Below are 19,385 nucleotides of genomic sequence, written 5' to 3'. Positions count from 1 at the left end.
GACCTCAGGGAAGTTACCTTCCCATTTTGAGCCTCAACGTCCAAATTTTAAAAATGAATTAAAAAAAAGTCAACCTTTTTTGGATTAAATGCCAACCCAGGAGGCTGCCATGACTGTTTTCCAATCTTATTATTGTTAGGGCTTCACATTCTTCCATTAGTTCTTGACTCCCTCCACACCTTCCCATGTTTTGGAGCCCAGGCTGCCCAGTTCAGCTGGAACATTCTACTAGATTCCTGCTGCTACTATTATAAGTCACCACAAACTCTGTGGTTTAAGACAACAGAAATTTAATGCGTCTTTCAAGGATAAAATCAAGATGTCAGTAAGGTTGGTTCTTTCTTGAGATTCCAGAGGAGAATCTGCTCTTTGCCTCTTCGAGGCTACAACCTGTGGGTTTTGTTGGCACCTTCCCAATCTCCTCCACAGTCATCGCACTGCATTCTCCTCTTCTGTAGTCGAATTTCCCTCTGCTGCCTGGTGATAGGAACCCATGTGACTGCTTTTAGATCCACCCAGGAATTAGGACACAGCTGCTTCTTCTTCTTCTTCTTCTTCTTCTTCTTCTTCTTCTTCTTCTTCTTCTTCTCCTTCTTCTTCTTCAACATTTATTTACTTATTTGGGAGAGAGAGAAAGCTTGTGTTAGTGAGGGGAGGAGCATAGAGAGATGGAGAGAGAGAATCCTCAAGCAGACTCCCTATTGAGTGCAGAGCCTGAGATCATGACTTGAGCTGATATCAAGAACTGGACCCTTAGCTGACTGAGCCACTCAGGAGCCCCAGCACATGACATCTTTTAGGAGTCCATTATTCAGGCTACCACAAAGATCCCAGGGGAAACTGGCCTCATCCTCTGATCCCTGAAGCTGGATTTCTCCTTGCTGTCCATCTTCTTCTTTCCCTGACCTTCAAGCCTCCTGAATCTTTCTCTCACTGCAAATCATTAGATAGAGTTGGAAGGTCCAGCCTTCTCATTTCATAGTTAAGAAAGCCAAGCAGTGGTGTGCTCCAGATCACACAGCTGGAAGAGCTCTGCTAATACCTGGGCCTTCAGGCTCCCAGGCCAGGATGGCTTCCAATGTCTTAGCTGTTCCACACCCACTGGACCTGACCTCTTGGCTCCTAGATCTGCTTCTCTTTGGAGAAGAGACTTGCAAGTCTCTGCTTACCACTCCTGGCTCCCTGAAAGCCAAATTCTTTTGGATTAAACCCCAAACTTTCCATGAGTGACTGGACCAAGCTCAGGCCCAAGGCTCAATGTCCTCCACACTTCAGAGTTTCCTGAAGGGTTGTGACATGGCATTAGCACAGCAGAACAGTCCCTATGAGGCAATACAGCATCATCAGTTCCACCTGAGCTGGAACTTCCAGGGATTTGGGGTATGTTTGATGTTCTAGCCCCAAGGATTTCACCTCAGGTCCACCCTGCCATGGCCACATAGTCCAATGTACTATGGAGTTGATTTACACTCTTCACAAGTAAGACAGTGTGAAGGTATCTTGGAAAAGCACCCAACATGGATGTCACCAGAAAACCCAAACTTCTGGAGAAACCCAAGTACTCTTTGCCTGTAGTGATTGAAAATGAAGGTGAGGTTTTCTCCTCAAGCAAGTAGAGACTCCAAACAGTGAAGGACATCCAGGCAGGGCATGCTGCCTTCTGAATGTATCTCTCAGACCTGGGATTGTCTTTAAGGGCATGGCACAAAGACAATCACACTGTATGATCCCCAAACTTAAGAGGATTTTTAAGACTTAAGGTCTTCAAAAGTCTTGGGGTCAAATCCAGATCTTCCCCTCTTGCAATGGGATGATCTTGGGTAAGTTATAGTGAAATAGGGTAAGTAAATTCTACCTCCTCACTTGGTTGCAAGGGGTAAGTGAGATAATATCTGTAAAGTAGACCTGTATGATATCCTGACACATAGTAGATGCTAAATTGATATTAGGTTCTCTATTCTCCCACTCCACATTTTGATGGAAGAGGATGGGATTGGGGTAAAAATCAGTTTAAAGTAAGATTTCTCAACAGTGGCCCTGGTGACCTTTGGGACCAGGTAATTCTTTGTTGTAGGAAGATGTTCTGCACATTATAGGATGGTTAGCTGCATCCCCAACCTCTACTGACTAGATGCCAGTAGTATCCCTACATTAACAATGGCCAAAAATATCACCAAGCATTGCCAGATGCCCTGGGGGGGGGGGCAAAATCTCCTCCATCGGAGAACCACAGGTCTCAAGAGAACAGGGTCCGCCTTAAGGAGAAGAGATGTTATAAAACACAACATGTATCCCAAAGGGCTCTCATATCCTTAAATTCAGTGGAAGAATGCTTGGTGGTCCTTGTCCCCTCCCTGTCCCAAATTCCTCAGAAAGACTGTCTAGGATTGTCAGGTGTGGGGCAATCAGTCCTTCCAACATTCTAATCTAGAAAAATGAATGCATTTGGAGACCCATGTGGAAAAATACTTTAATCCTCCTTTGCAAATATCTCTTAGTAATCTGAAAAGGCAACAGTGCTAACAAAGTGAGATGGGAGAGGAGGAGGGGAAGGACAGGACGGGAGAAGGAAGGATGGGCGGGGCGGGGGGGAGGAGGCAGAGAAGAAACCAACATTAACAAGACTGCTATTGTTAGACCGCTAGGTGCTATTTTTAAATTCATCATGTCTTTTCAAGATGAGTGTTTATTATGCTTTTTTTTGCAGTTGAGGAGATCAAGGCTCAGAGAGGCTAAGCATCTTGCCCAAAGACAAAGAGCTAGGAAATGTGGGAATCAGGATTCCACAGTCCAAACATTCCACCTACTCTGTTGCTTGGAATACATTCATTGTCACAGGAAGATTCACTTTTTAATAATTTGTCAATTAATTTCTTTAAGTTCTCTTCAAACCATGACCCAGCCCAAGTCCAGGGCATGAGAACAATCCCAGAGAAGAGAAGTCTGAAGCAGAGACACCGTCAAGACCTTTGGAAATCCAGGCAGAAGGGGGAGGGTGGTGTGCGAGTGACATGTTCACTGATGTCCTGACAATGACCTCACCCTGGATTGAGGGGCCTTTGGATGACACAGAGAGCTGGTTAATAGGTCTCTGGCCAAGGAGTCATATACCTTGAGCCCCATTTTACAAATTCTGTTCAAGTGTCCCAAACATCCAGCTCCAGGGCAAAAAGGGAGGGAACAGAGAAAGACTGAGGAACAAGAAGTTTTGAGAAAGCTCCTGATATCCTGATGTTCTTATCATGCTGTGGCTGTTGTCAGCCTACAATATCTCAATGGACCAGAAAGTAAGTTTTTGAGGAGCAATGGGAATCAGTCAAAATGACAGAGGCAGCTTGAAGGGGCCACAGCTGGCCAAGTCTGGGACAGTTTGAACATTACCACAAGTAGTGGTAGTAATGTATTAAACCATAGAATAAAATAAGAATCTATGGGTCCATAGAAGAGGAATCTCTTCAAACTAGAAAGACAACTAAGAAGGAATGATGGAGAAAGAAAACCACTGTTTGGCTACTATCATCATAATTATTGATTTAGGCATTTGTTGATATGGGATGTTGATACTTGTGGGGGAAATTTTGATGAATGGATGGAAATGTACATAGCCTTGAAGAATCTCCCCCAAAAGATAATTATTCATTACTAAAGGAAAAAAGAGTATCTCTTTAGTGGAGAAAATGACACCACCTTCACCAAATTAATGTCACCAGTAATGGAAGAAATAGACATCGTGGGCCTCCTGAGATCATTCACCAAACAGAACACAGTGTACTTCTGTGTATTCCTACCAGAAGTTATAACCTGAATCTAAGCTTGAGGAAACATTAGCTAAACCCATCCAACCATGAGGGACTTTACACTAAATGGCTCGTACTCTTTAAAAATGTCAATGTCATGAATGACAAAGTAAGAACTAAATGTTCAAGTTTAAAGGAGGCTAAGGAGACATGACGACTGGGTGCAACACATGACCCACGATGTGCTTTCTCTGTACAGGAAGTTATTGGGACAGCCGGTGAAAATTAGAGAGTTAGCTAGCTAGCTAGATCAACTAAGAGTTATACTTTAGATGATAGAATTGTATCAATTTTACTTTTTCAGGCATTGATCATTCTTACTGTGACTCTGTAAGAAAACATTTCTTATTTTTAGGAAATATGGACTGAAATATGTAGGTAGGGATAAAAGGACATCATGTCTTCAACTTACTCTCACACAATTTAAAAATGAAATTGTGTGTGCGTGTGTGTGTGCGCGTGTGTGTGTGTGCGTGTGTGTGTGTGTTTGTGCACGTCGCATGCAGCGTATGCAGGGAGAGAGAGGGAGCCAAGTCCTTCCTCCTTTCTGTGGACAGCTCCTTCCCGTCCGTCAGGCTTCGGTTTAAGTCAGTAATTGTCGTAACATCTTCCCCTTTATTATTTTTTTAAAAGATTTTATTTATTATTTGACAGACAGAGATCACAAGTAGGCAGAGAGGCAGGTAGAGAGAGAGAGGGGAAGCAGGCTCCCTGCTGAACAGAGAGCCCGATGTGGGGCTCGATCCCAGTACCCTGAGATCATGACCTGAGCCGAAGGCAGAGGCTCAACCCACTGAGCCACCCAGGTGCCCCAATCTTCCTCTTTATTTTTCAAAAATGTTACAATAATGTATGAATTACTTACCTGTGAGTGTATGCTCCACCCTGTGAGCCACCTGACCGCGAAGAAAGTGTTCACCTTGATGCCTCCATACCCCAGTGCTCAGCACCACCTGCTAGATATGGTCACATACGAGCTCTGTGACCCGGAGCAGGTCATTTAACCACTCTTTCTTTTTACCTATAAAATGGGTCTCCCTCATAGGTTATCTCGAGAATTGAAATTATTTGCCGTTTCTGGTACTTACTGCCAATCCTCTCTCCCGTCTTCCTGGGAGAGCACATCGATTAGTCAGGTCCCTTTCTTTTAAGTGATAGAAACTGCACTGGAGCTGATGGCAATGAAAGAGAGCAGCTGTTGGCGGGGGCTTCTAACCCCCTGGAGAAGTAGGTGAAACCAGGGACTCAAATGCCCTCAACTGCCCACCTCTCCTTTTCATTCTCCCTCTCTTCCTGTGTAAGCGTGTGTTCATGCGTGTGTATGTATATGTGTGTGCAAATGTGTGCGTGTCGTGTCTTTGCTTCTCCCTGTGTGTCATTTTTATTCGCTTAGCTTCCCATCTTTCTCAGGTGGGAAGCCCGTCTCTGCAGCTGTGGCTCCCATCATAAACTCCTTCCAGAGAGCAGCGGTGCTTCGACTCATTCCCCCAGGTCCAGTTAGAGGAGCTCCAGGGAAGAATTCTGACAGCCCTGACTCAAATCATGGCACATTTGCCTGACCACTAGGGTCAGAGAGGTGGACACAAAGAGCTCTCATTTGGGTTAGAATGCGCTGGGGACAATGCCCCCCACCCCCCCAAGAGAAGGAGATGCCTTTCCAAGGAGGTGCAGACAAGTTCAGTCAGGAAAAAGCAGTGATGTCCACCAGGAGGAACACATGTAACACAAAGCAGGGCATCCAGGGCACAGGGATAATTACAACAGCCTCTGTAAGCTCTTTATGTGTCTTTCTCCCTGGTTAAATTTCTGGAAATCTGGAAACAGAGACAACGTCTTACTTAGGATTCTTTCCGCTATCTCTAACACTGTCTGGGGCACACGGGGCATGGAGTAGTGTCGCCTGAATAAATGAATGAACAGTGTAAACCCCAAAGCTTTCTTCCATCCCTCTTGGTGCCTCTGTGATCCTAGTCTGAGGAAACAGTTACATAATGGCCCTCAAGGAGTCTCCAAGAAATATGACTTCTATCTCGTTAGTTATTTATGTCTTAGAATGGTCTCGCTGAGACTTGCCCATTCTCCTTTGCCTTCCTTGGCTTCTTCTGTGAGTTTCCATGTTCCTATTTATAACTCTCACTTAAGCCCAGCTATCTGGGCCTGATTATCTCCTCACTCCCTGCCTTCCTCCTACGAGCAGAATGCTTTGGTTAACCTGAAATGGCTCTCAGGGGAGGTACAGCTGCTCATACCAATGTCTTGTGGCTTCATCCAGTTCCCTGTCAAAGAAGGAGTAGCCTTTTTGGATTGCCTGCTGAGCACCTGCCTCAAGGACAGAACGGTCACTTAGCAGCTTTCCCGTTCCATGTATGGAAAGTCAAGAGATTGTGAAGGAAGTAATAGGGCCAGAGTCCCTGAGTTTCAGGCTAACTAGGTTCTGGGCTTTGCAGGTTCCAAATCCCTAAGCCATGGCTAAGCCTTGGACACATTTCCTCAACCCATAGAAATGAGGCCAGCCACCATGGGCTGAGTACCCACGCCCTGTGTGGGGTGCTGGGACACTGCAATAATGCAGACCAGCTCCTGTCCTTGCGAGGCTCATAACCCCAGCAGGCAGCTGAGAAGGAAAATCATTAGTACAATGGAGTGTGACGTACCACAGTTTCAGGCCATGAGTCGCACAACATAGAAGACATTAGAATGCTGCAAATAGCTTCGGCACCTGCCAAGACCTTGGTTTGACTCCAGAAAATCCTCCAGGGCTCATTTACCAAGTACCCACTCATAAAAAAAACTCCTGAAAAATCCTTTAGAGTTATTTATTTATGGTCATAGCAATTTTTAAGCTGGAGGAATCGTGAAGATAATCTGACCCCAAACCCTGAGTTCACAAGGGAACGCACCAGATCTACAATTACACAATTAAATCATCGCCATGGTGCACACCTGCTCACAAGGATGTCATCTTAATAATGTGTATCATTTTCTGTTGGAAAAAGGATAGAAATTAAACACTAATGCCTAAGACTTTGAGCTATACATACTAGGGTCACGTTTAATTCTCCCAATAAGGACATGGATCTTCTTATCCATTTACAAAGGAGGAAACTGAAGCACAGAGATGTTAAGTGACAGCCTAAGGTCACAAAGCTGATAAATGATGGGTTGGGAATTTGAACTCAGGCTGACTTATTTCCAAAGTCTCTATTCCTATAAGAATGGAAATGTATTGAATTCCTGTTAAAATCTGGGTCTTTGGGGCACCTGGGTGGCTCAGTGGGTTAAAGCCTCTGCCTTCAGCTCAGGTCACGATCCCAGAGTTCTGGGATTGAGCCCCACGTAGGGCTCTCTGCTCAACGGGGAGCCTTCTTCCTCCTCTCTCTCTGCCTGCTTCTCTGCCTGCTTGTGATCTCTGTCTGTCAAATAAATAAATAAAATCTTTAAAAAAAAAAATCTGTGTCCTCATGAAAAAGTGCTCCATATCACTCGGCATCAGGGAAATACAAATCAAAACCACAATGAGATATCACCTCACAACAGTTAGAATGGCTAAAATAAACAAGTCAGGAAATGACAGATGCTGGCGAGGATGCAGAGAAAGGGGAACCCTCCTACACTGTTGGTGGGAATGCAAGCTGGTGCAGCCACTCTGGAAAACAGCATGGAGGTTCCTCAAAATGTTGAAAATAGAACTGCCTTATGACCCAGCAATTGCACTATTGGGTATTTACCCTAAAGATACAAACATAGTGATCCAAAGGGGCACATGCACCCGAATGTTTATAGCAGCAATGTCCACAATAGCCAAACTATGGAAAGAACCTAGATGTCCATCAACAGATGAATGGATCAAGAAGATGTGGTATATATACACAATGGAATACTATGCAGCCATCAAAAGAAATGAAATCTTGCCATTTGCGACAACATGGATGGAACTAGAGCGTATCATGCTTAGTGAAATAAGTCAAGCAGAGAAAGACAACTATCATATGATCTCCCTGATATGAGGAAGTGGTGATGCAACATGGGGGCTTAAGTGGGTAGGAGAAGAATCAACGAAACAAGATGGGATTGGGAGGGAGACAAACCATAAGTGACTCTTAATCTCACAAAACAAACTGAGGGTTGCTGGGGGGAGGGGGTTTGGGAGAAGGGGGTGGGATTATGGACATTGGGGAGGGTATGTGCTTTGGTGAGTGCTGTGAAGTGTGTAAACCTGGTGATTCACAGACCTGTACCCCTGGGGATAAAAATATATGTTTATAAAAAATAAAAAATTAAAAAAAAATCTGTGTCCTTGTCTTAAATATTCCAATAATAAGTTATGTACGTCAACTGGAAAGCTCCTTTCATTCTATTGGGATTGAGTTTCCTGTTGCAATGATGAAAAGAATTGAGCAGGGTCAGTAACAGCAGTATATGATATGACCCACAAATGGCTACCCTCTCATCCTATGCCCAAGACAGACATGACTATAAGATCAGGGCACCATTCTCCCCTGAGCTCAAATTGGGCTTTGAATCCAGAGCATCATATAATCAATAGCCATTGGTACAAGTAAAACTTATTTGCCACCTTTGGCTCTCTGAGTTCTCAGATCTTTGCCAGCTCTATTTAGCCTGTGCAAACTCTGGCCCTGGATTTTTGTCATTTCTCTGCAATGCTGGAAGCAAAGGGGGAACGGCTTATCTGTGATTCTGCAGAAAGAATCCTGCCAGATGCAGAGCCCTACTGTTTTGGCTGATGGCAGAGCTGTGCCCAGGACTCCAGAGGGGAGGGTCGGCCATAAAAAGGAAGGGTGACAACCCTGCAGCACATGCTGGAATCTTCCCCGGTGCCTGACATTTACTGAGATGTCACGTAGTTCTCTCACGAGATGAATCTCTATTGCTGAAATGGCTTCCTACCGGCAGTACGGCCCCAGAGAGGTATATGGAAAAACACCACAGTCCTCACACGCTGACTGGCACATGAACCAGGAGGATGGCGTGGGGAGGGGGGATGGGGGAAAGTTACTCAGAGTTATCTCTAGGGAAGATATCCAAAAGTGCCAAGCTATGTCAGGTGGTTGAGCCTGGGACAGGAGGTGACCGAGGGATGGAACATCAGAAAAACATTGACATCTGACGCTGAGTGACAAGGGCCATCAAAGGCCATAAGCAGAGGCAACACGCCGTGTCAGACCCAAGGGAGCACAGTACCCGGCCGCGTCACCAGGCTGTCCGGACCTCAGCAGTGTCTGCAGGGCACCCCAACCTGCCAACAGCCACCATGAAAAGAACAAATGGTCTGTCCTTCCAAATGTCTATTTGAGCTCAGCGTCCAATTACCCCAGGCTGCCAGTGAGGGCCCATGACCCTGGCTCTGCCCTGGGAGGCGAGTCAGCCCAGCTCTGAAGAAAGCCCGGCAGGCGCTGGGAGGAGAGTGTGCTACAGGCAAGGCCGGTGGACGGGCACAAACCCAGTTCTTTTTTTTTTTTTTTTTTTAATTTTCAGCATAACAGAATTCATTGTTTTTGCACCACACCCAGTGCTCCATGCAATCCGTGCCCTCCCTAATACCCACCATCTGGTTCCCCCAACCTCCCACACCCGCCCCTTCAAAACCCTCAGATTGTTTTTCAGAGTCCATAGTCTCTTATGGTTCACCTCCCCTTCCAATTTCCCCCAACTCCCTTCTCCTCTCTAACACTCCTTGTCCTCCATGCTATTTGTTATGCTCCACAAATAAGTGAAACCATGTGATAATTGACTCTCTCTGCTTGATTGATTTCACTCCGCATAATCTCTTCCAGTCCCATCCATGTTGCTACAAAAGTTGGGTATTCGTCCTTTCTGATGGAGGCATAATAATCCATAGTGTATACGGACCACATCTTCCTTATCCATTCGTCCGTTGAAGGGCATCTTGGTTCTTTCCACAGTTTGGCGACCGTGGCCATTGCTGCTATAAACATGGGGGTACAGATGGCCCTTCTTTTCACAAAATCTGTATCTTTGGGGTAAATACCCAGGAGTGCAATGGCAGGGTCATAGGGAAGTTCTATTTTTAATTTCTTGAGGAATCTCCACACTGTTCTCCAAAGTGGCTGCACCAACTTGCATTCCCACCAACAGTGTAAGAGGGTTCCCCTTTCTCCACATCCTCTCCAACACACGTGGTTTCCTGTCTTGCTAATTTTGGCCATTCTAACTGGTGTAAGGAGGGCACAGACCTACTTCTTAAGTGGGCCCCAGATCCCCTGCTCTCTGTACCCCAGACTGGGCTCTATTTCAGGGGGCTGTCCCTGACCCCGTTCTCGGTCTCGGCTCTCAGCCAGAGACAGTTGGTAGCACAGCCTGTGAAGACTCATTAGGTGACTCAGAGAAAACAAACCACTTTCTCCCAGAAAGAGAAACCCACAGGAAGGATCCAGGTCTGTCCACCTGTTTGTCCAGCTCAGTGATTCTGCAAGTGTGGCCCTCCAGCCAGGAGCATCAGTATCTTACTGCTATCACAACACATCAGCAATGTTAATTTAATATACTTCCCTCCTCTCAAGAGTTAACATAGCTTAGTGAGAAGACCAAAAGCCCTGGCAAATTCTCTGCCTCCGCCCCAGCAGGCCTCCTGAATCAGCATGGGGCCCAGCAGGCTGTGTTTGAACCAGCCCTCCAGGTGGCTCTGATGTCAACTGAAGTTCGAGAACACTTTTCCAGCGAACAAGCTGACCATCCAGAGCAGGGAAATCCCCCCTCGCTCCCCCTCACCCAGTTCCAATTTGTTAGGGATATGTCCCCTCTGGTCCTGGCTCCTGCAGCAGGTGGGAGAGGGACCTGCTTCAGGACCATGTCATCCCTGTACTGTGAGGATAGGTCACTGTGGCCTGGGGTATACTCATGGGCTTAAAAATGATGCATTAAACTGGTATTTGGGATGGACTGAAGTGAAAGGGAAAATAAGCCTCTCCCTCGTCTCCTTAATGTTCAGCCACTGAAATCCCATCATTACAGCCCATAATAACTACCATTTATCTAAATGTGGTCGTCAGCCAGGTGCTGCGGTGAGCACTTTACACATATCATCTCTCAGCAAATATTGAGGGATGTGGCTTTATTTTACCAAAGAAGAAACTGGGGCACAGTGAGGTTAGACATCTAGTTGGAGAGCGTTCATCTCCTCCTAAGCATCGAGTTGGGACGTGGCTCACGTCCAGCTGACTCTAACAAGTCTTGGCCATATTGCCTTAATCTGATAACCACTGTCCTTGACTGTGCCGTCCAGAACACACTTCGTCATAGTCGATGTGAGGCCAGAGTAAGACCACAAGTGTGAACTTCCTTGTACACAGTAGGCACTTAATCCACGGTAGTACCCTCCCCTAGCCTTTTCAAACATTCATCCTCTGCTGCCTGGTCCTCACGAGGGCACCCCTGTATCACACTGCTTCTCTCTGATGTTTCAGGAGCCCACTCTTATTTGTACCCAGTCCCGCTAACAGAGACAGTGGGACACCAAGGCACACCCCTTCTCCAGCCTCCCACTGTCACTGTAACATCTCTGGACTCTTACCTCCTTCTCCCGAAGGACACCAAGGCCCTGCATGGTTGCCTGACCTGCCCATGGAAACAACAGTGCAAGAACCAGATTCTAGGTTTCCGGATTCCCAGCCAATCTCTCACACAGCACTGTCCCTTGAGGGAGAGAGTTGGGAATCCTGCCGCTGGCTGCCTGGTGGAAGGCACAGCTAAGGGCCAGGGCTGTCTCTTTGCCAGCTGGGGATAGTCACAAGCTACCAAGTGTTGTTCTAGCTGCTTCCTAGGGTAGAGCAGCTAAGTGTTATAGTGGTTAGGCACAGTGGATCTAGAAGCAGACAGCCTTGGCTCAAATCCCAGATACTGGTGTGTTTTTGGCCAAGTTACCTTACCTCTGTAAGACTCAGTTTTCTTACCTGGAAAATGGGGGTAACATTTACATGAGGCTGTTATGAGCATCTTCTGTGTTATACCTGCTCTTTATACATGTTTTCTCATTGGAGCCTACAAAAACACTTGGAAGCAGGTATTATGATCCCTGTTAGCATGGGAAGAAACAAAGAGAGCTGAGAACTAGCCTGTCCTAGGTCCTACAGATGACAGTGATTTTAATAATGAGATCTAACATTTAGTAACTATGTTCCGAGCGTAACAAAACAGGCTAGCTACAGTGTCCCCCGATATACAAAAAGGAAGAGGTGAGACACAGAGAGACTAACCTGCCACACTCACACAGCTAGTAAATGCAGAGCCACAATGTCACCCAGGAGGCGTGGCTTCAGAATCTGAGCTCCTGACGGTTGTTTTCACCCCAGACCTCTGTCTGCTACACCTTGCTACTTAGGAATGAGCTGTGGAATCAGCCATTTCATGGGGTCGGGGAGTGGGGGGAGCTCTTCTTTACCTTTAACACCTTTGGTCCCCGGAGGAAGAGTTTAAGATAAGTCACAGGCATCATCATCACGTAGAGGTAGCTCTCCCAGTCCGAACGAGAGCTGATGGTCCAGTGAGAGCTGGCTTGCTCAGTGGAGTGCTACCAGCAGTGGGGATGAGACAGCTCGTTGCTGTCACATGGGGAATGAGCTGTCCTGCACTTTGCAGAATGATCAGTGCCCCCCTCCAACGCATGGAACACCAGGGACTCCCCCTAGCCACTGTAATACCCCAAAAGCCCCCACGACTTTCACAGGTTTTCGGGGTGCAGGGAGGATTCTGTCCTAGGTGGGAACCGCTGAAATGGAGGATTACCTACTTCTCTCTCCTTTTTTCATTAATTCAGCAGGACCCAAGGAATCAGGAGAGAGCAGAAGCAAACCAGGGACTGCCATCCGGAGGAGACTTGGTGTCCTCACTGGGGACACCAAGAGAGCAATTCCTCCCCAGGACAGTCACTGCCAAGTGCGACAGGCAGGAGAACCCTGCTGAAGAAGGAAGACACGGCACCTGCGTACGTGGTCGGGAATGGCTCTGTGGCAGCCGCCCTGGTCGGAGGTCAGGGCAGAGGAGGAGGCCAAGTGGAGAAGGGACGTAACCCCAGTGAGGCCACTCACCCTCCTTCGCTGTTCAGCAGCTTAGAGAAGGCCCGGCAGAGGTGGAGAGGCTCTGGGGCTGGAGGTCAGGATGCCAGGCCCTGGCAGGCTGTGTCACCATCGTCCAGTCATCTACTCTCCATTCCTCAATTTTCCCAGTGGCCTCCTGAAGGTGGCCTCCCTGCCAGCTTCCCAGAGCCAGAGGCTCACAGGACATCAGCAACACGAGAATGCCCAGAACGGCGAATATCACCGGTAGTTTCCTTTGTGTCTAAGGCAAGTCTCTGGGCACTGAGTGCTGTTTCCTTTTGAATATCTGTCACCACTCATAGAAGAAGGAACTGTTGCCAGGCCCACATTTAGTGACTCATTTGTGCCCCCACTGGGGACACCAAGAGAGCACTTCCTCCCCAGGACAGTCACTGCCAAGTGCCCAAAACCTCGAGGGTAGAGTGTGTGGGCTGTCCAGAGTCCAGCAAAGGAGGCTGTGACCCAGACACAAGGCAGACTCTCCGCCCTTGCTGTCCCTCCGTTAGGAAGATCAGAACAGAAGCTCCTGTCTGGCTCAGTTGGTAGAGCCTACAGCCTTTGATCTAGATCTAGATCTAGATCTGGAGGTTGTGAGTTCAAGCCCCACACTGGGGAGTAGAGCCCCGCCCCCCCCCAAAGGAATGCCAGGATGTAGCCGCAAGCAGCATGTGAGGGCATTGTGCTTCAGGATGTGATACGGGCTGTAGAGTTTTACATCGTGTGTGTTTATGAGAAAGAAAAGCGAACGCTGCAGACTGAGCATTTATCATGCACTAGGTACTGTGCTAAGGGCTTGATGTGCATTTGTCTCATTTAACCCTTGTAGCATGTTGGGCACACACATGAGGAAACTGCGGAATATAGAGTTAAGTGCCTTGCCTGAAGTAGTACACCCAACTGGTGTGTGTGGCAAACAAAATAACGCCCCCCCATGTCCCTGACCCCCAGAACCTATGACAATGTTAGGTTCTATGGCAAAGGGAATTTAGATTGCTAATGAGATGAAAGTAAGATCAGCTGAGTTTAACCGTTTATTTATTCGAGAGAGAGTGTGTGCGTGCGTGTGTGTGTGTGTGTGTGTGTGTGGAGGGGGGAGGGGCAGAGGGAGAATCTCAAGCAGCCTCTCGTGCAGAGTGCGGAGCCTGTCACAGGGCTCAATCCCAGGACCCTGAGATCATGACCTGAGTCAAAATCAAGAGTCAGATGTTTAACCCAATGCGCCACAGAGGCACCCCAAGACCAGCTGACTTTAAAATCAGGAGATTATCCTGGTGATCTGGCTGGGTCCGCTGTAATCACGGGGGTCCTTTAAAGTGGAAAGCAAGGCAGAAGAGAGAGGAGGGGGGCAGATGGGCGGGACCTACGGGGAAGCCAAAATAAGCCTCTCTTTTTTATTTCCTAACTTCATGTTCAGCCACTAGAGTCCCATAATTACAGCTAATAATAGCACCAATTAGCTAGACGTTGTTATGAGCCTAGCGCCTTACTGAGCACATCACACCAATCATCTCCCAGCAAAATTTGAGAGATGTGGCTTTATCTACAGAAGAAGAAACCGAGGAACAGTGCGGTTAAACACCCTGTGGATCAAAGTCAGACCACTACAGCAGCACCCCACCAAGCTGCTGATTTCGACGGCATACCCACTGCCTGAGGGGGCCGGGGAGGGAGGGCAGCTATGTGACCTCTGCCCCCCAAATCCTCCACGGGCTCAAGAAAGCCATTTAGCTTCAGTGCTTTCTGTCATTATCCTTGGTCTTCTCACATTGCAACTGGACCGTTTTTCAAAGATACAGATTCTTTCTTCACTTCACTTCAAGACTTGGTGAGAGGCGTTTGTTTCTTTTCGGTCTCAGAAAATTTGTTTAGGGAGTAGTCAGGTATTTTTTATGTAGTAATTGCACTCCAACATCTTTCTATGTCTGCAATTCTAATTTATTTCTCTACCAAGAGATTTCTGGCATCTGAACCTCATTTCTTAGGGGCCACCTTTGTGACAGAGTACGGTCTCGATCAACCAACTAACCAAGCAATTAGAATCCGTTGCACCACCTTGTACAGTGAGTCAAGGATTGCTACTCACCCTTCCTTCTTTCTGCCTTAGGTCTCCAACTGGGGTTTTAGCCCTACAGAATCATTCTCAGGTGGAACATGAGTAGTGGTTTCCTACAGTCAAGGAGAGGAATTGTGCTCAGAAACACAATTCTTCTCTGACTTCCTAAGCTCAGTGTTTTTGAATCATTCACTGTCATTGGCCTTCAGAACCTCCAGGAAAGGGAACAATGGAAGGCTCTACATCCAAGGATCTCAGAACAGTTACTCAATCTCTTTGGTTTCAGTCTCCTGTACGCTACTATTAGGAGGCTGAGTTAGGTAGTCCTGAAGGTCCCCTGTGACCCCTACAAGACAGATCTACCCTAATTCTTCTAGGTATCAAACCCTGATACCTAATCTGTTCCCCCTTCTATCTACTATTTATTTAGAATCTAGTGACTCATTCCCAGGCTCAGTAGCTCAGCTAATGAGCCTCCACTCATCACATTACATGAGTATCGTTGTCTAGTTTATTACAGATTCTCACATCAAACCACCTTTTTTCCCTGAAGAGTCATAGGACACACCAAAATACAGTGACTTCATCGGAAAGAGTAAAGCAATTCTAGAGCAAAACAGTAAGAATCTACACAGTAGTCCTCCCTATCCGTGGTTTTACTTACAGTTACCCACAGTCAACCACAGTCTGGAAGCTGATGACGCTCCTTCTGACATGTTGCCAGAAGGTCAAGAGTGGCCTAGCCCTACTTCACAACACCTCCATCATTCACTTCACCTCATCAGGCAGGCATTTTATCATCTCCCATTATCACAGGAAGAAGGGTGAGTACAATTAGATATTTTGACAGAGACCACATTCACGTTAAGTTTTATTACAGCATATTGTTATAATCATTCCAGTTTATTGTTGTTAATCTCTTACTGTGTCTAATTTATCAATGAAACTTTATCACAGGTATGTATGTACGGAGGAAAAAGAAGGATATAAATAGGTTCAGCACTATCTGTGGTTTCAGGCATCCTCGGGGGGTCTTGGAATGTATCGCTTGTGGATAAGGAGAGCTACTGTAGTAACATTTTCTGCCATTTGCTAAGCACCAACTATGTGCTAGATCGGTAGACATTTTGTATATACCTCATCTATTTCACTAAAACTCTAGAGACAATTATTTCCCCCATTTGAGGGATAGGCAAACTGAGGCTTAGAGAGGTTAGGCTGACTTGCCCAAGATGAAAACATGGCTGGTGGGTTAGGTGGGATTCCTCACATAATCTATTTGGCCCCAAAGTTAATGTTGATTATACTGCACTATGTATCAGACAAAGTGCTGGCTTCCTTCTTCATTTCCAGAGCCCTTCGTTTATACCAATTATTCAAGGCTTGACCACACCCACCCTGTATCATTTCCTCCAGATCTGCCTCACCTAATGGTCCATCAATGCCCTGGAAAAGATCACTTATTCATCTTATTCATCTCTCTATTCCCTTTCTCAGCCCCAGACCTAGCTCCCAGCAGGTGTACAATATATGCTCGTCAACTAGTGTGCATTAGTATTCCAAAAACGTCTCTTGCAGTGAATACTAGGCTGATGAATTCTGATGAAAAAAGCCTTTTATAAACATCACTTTAAGAGAGAAAAATAGGCATTTGTCATACTGTCTGTTATAAACATTGTCAGCTAAGCCTCTTTTTCCTTGTGCCCCAATTTTAAAAAGTTAAGTTTGATCCATTGGATGGCCTATTTTTTTTTTTTTTTTTGGATGCTATACCGTTGCTAGACCTGCGATCAGCTGGCTCCGTGGGCATACACTCAAGCACAAGAGAAATGTGATTAGTGCCCAGATTTGCCTGCCATCCGCCGGCTTGTCAGTGTCTGCTTCCAGGGTGCTAATGAACATAATCACAACTGATTCGGTCCCTGAGGTTCATTGTGTAGACTCTGGACTCCTGCTGATTCGAATCTTGATTTCCCCAGATTCCTAGGGAGTTCTGAAGTATGGAGAAAAGCAAAGGACCAAACAGCAAAGTGAATCCTTGACTGTCACACCCTTCCGTGCCCAGAGACCTGTCACTTTGTCTTCCAGACACTTTTCCTTGGTTAATATATTAGGATAGAATTATGGGGCTCAAACAAGGCATCTCACTGATTCACTGTCAGCCAAGACAGCAGTCTCTAGGGTGAGGTGCAGATCTACTTCTTGGCCTTAAAACATGGACACTTTTCCGCCAACTTTTTTCCCTCTGACATAAGGGCAGTGTTGGATCAAAAGATGCCTGCAGACTCACATGCCAACACCTACACTCTGGCTGGCATAACATCAAACTTGCATTGTTTCCCTAGTGGAAATTTTTGTAGTTAAGATATTTTCTGTTTGAGACATTCAGTAAATCCCAAATTCAGAGCTGAAGAAAACCTCCCAAATCCCTACAATTAAGCTTTGTAGTATTACATGCAGTAGAACTCTCAAAGCATCAACCAGCAGCCAGCCCAGCTTCCAGAACAGAACCTGAATCCTTCCTCTTGTCCTCATTTCCAGAACTCCCACCTGGCTCCAGGCCAGCGTCATCCCTCATATGGACGGACCACTGCCACTGCCATTGCCTCCTAAGTGGGGTTTCAGCATTGCCCCCGACTTATCAGCCAGAATGTTCTTTGAAAGAGATAAACCAGATTGTATCACTTCCTTGCTTAAACCTTCTAGTGGATTCCTGCTGCATTTAATTCTTTTTTTTTTTAATTTATTTTTTTAGAAACTGTTTATTTTCCATCAACTTTATTTTGTTTTTGTTTGTGGAAGAGCAGTTTAGGACCACCCCAGGTTTGTTCCTGTCCATTCAGTGGCCTGAGCCATGGGAGATGCCAACCAGGCTTCCTTGCAGGCTAAAAACACCCTGCTCTCCAGTAGGGCACTGTTGACTAGGCACAGAGGGCACCTGCATACCTTCAGACCAGCCAGTCTGGGACCTTAGGTGGAGTAACAGTGAACTCAGGAGCTGGAGCAGTCATCCACCCTATAATTCCCCCTGGGTCACAGCCTTTTGAGCATGTGTGCTCTTCCTTTTCAATCCCTTCAGGATCTCTGTCAAAGTAGAGATCGGAGGTGACCACCTATGGGTGTTCACAGGAAATGGTGCCACACAGGCGCAGAGCATCCCCGTCCAGGATCACCACATCAGACCCACTGAGCGAGCTCCATTGTTGTTGCAAGGGATGGCAGTGTCCACATAGCACAGAGGAGAGCCTGTGTTACACAGAGTGATAGTAGACTCATAAGATGCCTCTGTGACAGGCTGGTGGTCTGCCTGGCTTTAATAGCTATCAGAAGTCTCAGCTCCCAGAAGCCTGCCTGAATCTGGTTAGCAGAAGCTCTGGGAGTGAAGCAGCCGGCAACAGGAATGGCTCGAGTAGCAGCAGCAGACATCAGCCCAGCTCGCCCGCCAGGGTTCCTGGATGATAGAACACTGACTGACATCAGCTGGGTTTTCACTGGCAACAATGGCACGAGCTGCCAACAGAAGCTTCTCCCAGGTCCCCTTCAGATTCATGCTGTAGAGGCTTTCACTTATCCTTCGGTAGATGTACTGCTCCATTTGGAAGTCAAGGTTGGTGCCACCCAAGAGGGATCCAGCAGCAAGGAATTGGAGGACATCCTCCTTCATCTGTAGGACATCAAGGGCTCTGGAGTTGTGGAATTTTCCTTTTAAGTTACGATGGGAATGAGAACGTATGGGCCCCTCCCTGAGTAGCATGGAAAAGGATTTTTTTTTCCTTTTTTTTTTTTTTTTTTTTCCCCACTGCATTTAACTACACTCTAGTATTACCATAGCCAACAAAGCCCTAGAGGTCTGGCCCCTGCCTCCCTCTCTGACTTCATCTCTTTCCACTCTCCTCCTTGCTCTCCACTCTAGACTCAAGGCCTTTGACTGCCCCTAGAACACAGTGATCTCTCTTCCCTCTAGAATGTGGGGTCTTTGTCCTTTCCAGTGATGGATCTTTCTCTAGAACCTAACACATCTTGCACATACGAGGTGCTCAATAAATTTGGGTTGAAAGAATGAATTAATTGTATCTGATTTGTAATAAGAAAGTGTCCAATCTATTTGTGGTATGGAAGGTTTCCTGGAGGAACTGTCCTTTGGTCTGATTCTTGAAGCGCAAGGGGTCTCAGGCCAGGTGCACAGAGTGAGACAGGATGTGGAATGGGGAACAGATGTGCAATTCATGGCACTGGGCGCCATGAGCCAGGCCGGTGCAGCGTGCTCTGAGAGCATGCAGAGGAAGTGACTCAAGCAGGCCAGAGGGTTGGCAGGAGGCCTCAGCAAGGAAATGATATTTGAGCTGAGACTTGATGACTGAAGACACAGCTCACAGACAAAAATGAAAAAGAAGCATTTCAGGCAGTGTAAGCTTCCTGGGCCAGGCAGAGGGTATGGGAGATGATGGTGAGAAGGGGGTA

The 19,385-nt window shown here is 46.7% G+C and overlaps 1 long non-coding RNA gene and 1 pseudogene across 1 annotated transcript; both read right to left on the bottom strand.

Moving 5' to 3' along the window:
* Positions 1-268: 268 nt before the first annotated feature.
* On the bottom strand, positions 269-13,459 carry LOC131826428 (uncharacterized). The gene is made up of 2 exons (XR_009351592.1): positions 12,863-13,459; positions 269-615 (listed from the first exon to the last, which is right to left on the bottom strand). It is a non-coding gene; the product is annotated as an uncharacterized LOC131826428 (long non-coding RNA).
* Positions 13,460-15,753: 2,294 nt separating this feature from the next.
* On the bottom strand, positions 15,754-19,107 carry LOC131826425 (small ribosomal subunit protein uS2B-like; annotated as a pseudogene).
* Positions 19,108-19,385: the final 278 nt, after the last annotated feature.

This window comes from Mustela lutreola, chromosome 3, assembly GCF_030435805.1.
Source record: "Mustela lutreola isolate mMusLut2 chromosome 3, mMusLut2.pri, whole genome shotgun sequence".
Lineage (NCBI taxonomy): Eukaryota > Metazoa > Chordata > Mammalia > Carnivora > Mustelidae > Mustela > Mustela lutreola.
The sequence above is the reverse complement of the archived record's forward strand: the minus strand, read 5'-3'. Positions and strand labels throughout refer to the sequence as shown.